The sequence below is a fragment of the Bactrocera tryoni genome, unplaced genomic scaffold (genome assembly GCF_016617805.1).
Source record: "Bactrocera tryoni isolate S06 unplaced genomic scaffold, CSIRO_BtryS06_freeze2 scaffold_239, whole genome shotgun sequence".
NCBI lineage: Eukaryota > Metazoa > Arthropoda > Insecta > Diptera > Tephritidae > Bactrocera > Bactrocera tryoni.
In genome coordinates, this window is record NW_024395965.1 from 10,884 (window position 1) to 16,310 (window position 5,427).

The following is a 5,427-nucleotide window of genomic DNA, read 5'->3' on the forward strand; positions in this document are numbered from 1 at the left end:
ATGTATACCTTGTACGTTTAAATTTCAGCACGCTACACGTAGTGCTTTATTCAATCCCCAGAAAGAAGTAAGTGTTACAAAATGACAATTCAATTACAAAAAGTTACATGACATTTAGCGGTAGATGGCGCATAACACGGCGCAGTGCAGCCACAGCCACTCCCCTTCTAATGAACCCCTTAGGGGAACGCAAGATACTTCAATAAGTCCTTTGTGGTACAGCACTCATCTGTCATCTTCGGTTACGAATGCCGGCTTAAGGCGATCCGTTGAAATGTTAACTTCGATGCCGTTGATTCTCACTGTGAACACTCAATCTGATTGCCGGTTGACTATTGGATATGGGCCGCTATACGGTGGTTCCAAAAGTGCCTTTACTGCATCCGTCCGTATGAAGACATGTGAACACTAGAACATATTTTTCAACACGAACCGTTTCGACCTTTGATGATGTGCGACAGGCTTGACTTTTTGCATGTGCTCTCTGAATTTATCGACGAAAGTTGGATGTGGAATGTGCATTTCTTCTTCTGTCAGAAATTCATGCGGAAGACGAAGAGTTGTGCCGTACAAAAACTGTGCAGCCGATGCTTTAATGTTCTCCTTAAAGCAAGTCCTTAATCCCAACAAGACTGTAGGAAACCAGTCCACGACCACGATTCATCACGGGGGCACATGAGTGCGGCCTTGAAGGATCTGTGCCAACGCTCTATCATGCCGTTGGATTGTGGATGGTCCGGAGTGGTATGAATGTGTTTGCTTCCAACCAATCTTGCCAATGATTGGAACAAGTCAGACTGGAATTGAGTACCTTCACCGGTGGTGATTGTTCTTGCAGCCAAAACGAGCAATCCAATGCGTCCAAATTTAGTTGCCACTGTGTTTGCGGTTATCATTGTGAGGCAATAGCGGTATCCTTTCACTAAGGGCATTACAACCACATCAAGATGGACATGTTCAAAACGGCTATCTGGTATGTCAATTTTTATCGGTGGCAAGTGATTATGTTTAAGAATTTTAGCCCGTTGGCACGGTAAACAACTCCTGACCCATGAACTGACATCTTTTTTCATCGCTGGCCAAACATATTTAAAACGAATTTGTTGTAATGTAGCGCGCCCACTGGGGTGGGGCGAACTGTGAACTGAGGCAAAAGCTTGATAACGTAATTCCTTGGGTATATAAAGGCGAAGATGTCCGGTTGAGATATCACTGAAGTTTTGTCTTGTCTTGTAAAGACGGCTGTAATTTCAGAAGCTCCTCCAACACTTTGTCACATTCCTGTGCTGCTTGAAGTTGTGATCGGTCGATAAAACAGGGCATTGAAATGGCGTTTATCCGAGACAATGCCCACATTTTCGGAGCCAGCTAAGTGTACGATCGCCGTTGAAAGTTGTGATATGTATATATATAAATAGCTGAGGTGCCTTAACTGCCTCGGAAATACTTTGTCTGGTTTTTGCGCAAAAGCAAATATACATAAGTGGCTTATAATCTGTTTTGATCACAAATTGACGTGCTTCCAGTAAAATGTTTCACTGCTTCATAAATTGCTAGCAACTCACGATCTCAAGCACTGTAGTTTTTTTTCAGTTGCGGTTAGCTTCCGGGAGAAGAAACCGAAAGGTCTCCAAATGCTGTCTGTTCGTTGTTCAAGAATCGTGCCAATAGCTAAATCTGAAGCGTCGCAACTAAGCGCTAGGGGTGCGCCGACAGTAGGTGATATTGCTTTGCTTATTGAAATTTTACAGTCTTCAAAAGCTTGATCACTTGCGACGGTCCACTCAATTATTCGTTTATCGTGTTTCTTTGACTCTTGCAGGGAGCTATTTAGTGGTGCCTGTAACTCGGCTGCATATGGTATGCAGCGCCTGTAGTAATTAATTATTCCCAGATACCTGCACAATTCAAGGACCGTCTTTGGGCGTGAGGTGTTCAAAATTGTCTGCACTCGCTCTGGTAGCGGTTGGCAGCCGAAGCTGTTTATTGTATATCCCAAAAATTGCCCTTGACTTTGTTCAAACGCACACTACTTAGTATTTATTTCGAAGCCGTTCTCTCTTCAAAGGTATTAAAATAAGCCAAATAAGTGTACATACAGCGGTCTTCTGAATATCTTTCGCAACCATTGGTATTTGGTAATAAGCGCGAGTTAAGTCAAGTGCAGAAAATATCGAATTTCCACACAATCTCTCAGCAAAATCGTGGATATGATCTATAGGATAGCGTTCCGGAATTCTTTGCGCGTTTAGTTTCCTATAATCACCACATGCACGCCAACCGCCATTCTTTTTTGCCACCATATGTAAGGGGCTTGCCCAAGCCACTTTTCGATGGACGACAAATGCCGTTTTTGAGTAACATGTCGAATTCGGCACGCGCAGCATTGAGTTTCTCACCTGATAAGCGACGCGGCCGTTCAGCGGTTGGGGGTCCTGTAGTTTCGATATGGTGACATACCTGATGTACTGGTTGCAACTGAGTTGTGTCCCCAATGGACGTTGGTGAAGCGCAAGTGTTTTCGGTGTCGTTCAGCTGCATAAAGCGGGTTAACGCCTGAGCTTTTCGTGGTAGCGGTGCGGGCTCTGTTACTATTTTGTGCTGATAACTGCTATATCGTGTTGTATTGTATCGTCGCTTACGCCTGTTATCGTTAGCCAGTTATTGAGATCTATTAGCTGCTTGCGATTAAGGTCCACCAACAGTTTGAAGCCTGAAAGAAAATCTGCGCGCCAATTAATGAATCCATGTTGCGGTAACAAACGTCCATTTAAATTTTGCGTTTACTACTCAAGATCAATTTCCATGATATGTTCGCCATACGTCATAATCTGCGTATGGTTAGCTGCTGTTAATTTTAGTGCATCCACAGTGAGTCTCTTGTTCACGAGAGAACTAGCAATTACCGAAACACAGGAGCCAGAGTCGATGAGGAAACGGTAGCCAGATTGGAGATCGTTCACAAATAATCTGCTTTCTAGAATTTGATTCAAACAGTGTGGGGCTCGCTGTAAGGTCGTAGTTGAGTTTTTTACGTCTGAGCTGCCGTCAACAAGCAAAGCTGACGGCAGCCGACTTAGTTTTCCGAAGATGAGCGTAAACAGCCTGGACAGCACTTACGGGCAGCATCGCCAAATTTTTTCAGTATACGGCATTTCAGAGCTTTGTATATATTGTCGTTTGGGGGATGAAGCAGGAGATCCTCTACGGCGAGCAAAGTTTCGTCTTCCAAGTGTGTGGCCACCACATCGAATTGATCTGCATCCGTTACTATGTTGTTTAGTCTAAATGTACGCTCAATTTGCGCAAACCACAAATTAGGATGACTTCTGTTGAATGCAGCGATGTGGACTCGTTGAACACTGCTGTTTGGCACGGATGAAACTTGTTGGGCCATAAGTTCCTCTTGTACGCGCCGGAGATCACGAAGCTCTACTTTTAGTCCTTCCAGTTCTGACATCGCTACTGATGATCGCAAATTATACTGTGATGTGTTCATAAATAATCAAACGAAGATCGGGGTCACCAATTTAGCACGTTACACGTGGTGCATTTATTGAAGATCAGAAAAGAAGTAAGTGTTACGAAAGGACAATTCAATTATAAGTAAGTGTTACGAAATGACAATTCTATTATAAGTAAGTGTTACGAAATGACAATTCAATTATATGGTTACATGACATTAAGCGGTAGATGGCGCATAACACGGCGCAGTGCTGCCACAGCGGCAGATTTCAATCGACATCTGTCAAGCAATAGCAAAAATCTGTAATAATAATATAAGTCCTAAAACTAAAAGAGTCAGATATAAGTTTATATATACCAAAGTGATCAGGAATTTGACGAGTAGAGTTGATACGGACGTCCGGATGTCTGTCCGTCCGTCTGACCGTCCGTCTCTCCGTCTGTCCGTCCACCGTCCGTCGTACGGTATAACTTGAGTAAAATTGAGATATCATGATGAAACTTGGTACACATAGGTATTTATTGGCTCCATAAGAAGGTTAAGTTCGAAGATGGGCAAAATCGGCCCACTGCCACGCCCACAAAATGGCGAAAACCGAAAACCTATAAATTGTCATAACTAAGCCATAAATAAAAAAATTTTAAAGTGAAATTTGGCACAAAGGATCGCATTAAGGAGGGGCATATGTGGACTAAGTTTTTTGTACATATCTCGGAAACTACTATAGCTATGTCAACCAAACTCTATAGAGTCGTTTCCTTCAGGCATTTCCATATACAGTTCAAAAATGGAAGAAATCGGATAATAACCACGCCCACCTCCCATACAAAGGTTATGTTGAAAATCACTAAAAGTGCGTTAACCGACTAACAAAAAACGTCAGAAACACTAAATTTTACGGAAGAAATTGCAGAAGGAAGCTGCACCCAGGCTTTTTTTAAAAATTGAGAATGGGCGTGGCCTCGCCCACTTATGGACCAAAAACCATATCTCAGGAACTACTAGACCGATTTCAATGAAATTCGGTATATAATATTTTCTTAACACCCTGATGACATGTACGAAATATGGGTGAAATCGGTTCACAACCACGCCTTCTTCCAATATAACGCTATTTTAAATTGAATCTGATGCCTTCTCTGTATAATATATACATTAGGAACCAATGATGATAGCAGAATAAAACTTTACACAAATACGGTATTTGAAAAATATGTAAATGACGGATAATGAAATCTCGATTATCACTTTATCATGCGAGTATAAAATATTCGGCACACCTGAATCCAGGCCTTCCTCATTTGTTTGAAAATAAAAATTTTCCAAAACCTAAAAGTATTGCCCTACTTGATCCCTTGCTAAAAACTGGTTAACACGAACTAAGCATTTTTACTTTATTTATACGGTCTGCTTTATAATTATTTCAATATTTTCGGTTTTCCTAAAATATAAAAGAATCCTCTTAATTCAATTCAAATATACATATAGTATACATAAAAGTATAGTTATAGCTTAGTTTATGTATTTGTGTACTTACTAATGATATTGGAATTACGAAACACATCAGAAATAGCATCCAATTGTCCACAGTATTTTTTTTGAATGGATGTTTCAAAGACTTATCGCCACAGAAAAATCCGCGTTTATATGATGTGCCCCAAAGATGAAATGCCAATACTGGTAATGCAACTATGTAGAAATATGAATTTTTTTATTTCGATTTTAAGCCAGATTTTAGACAAGTTCATACAATATAGTGTTATACACATAGTAAAATAAGATATATTTCTTTGTATTTACTAAGCTTCTTGTTATTTACGTTAATTATCTTTAAAGCAAAAGCTTCACAAAATATCGAGCTATGTACGTCTGTTTTTCCCACACATATTGTTTACAAATGAAAGTTTTTGAAATAACGCAAACTTCAAGCGCCAAAGAAACGTATGAGTTCGCAAAGTTGA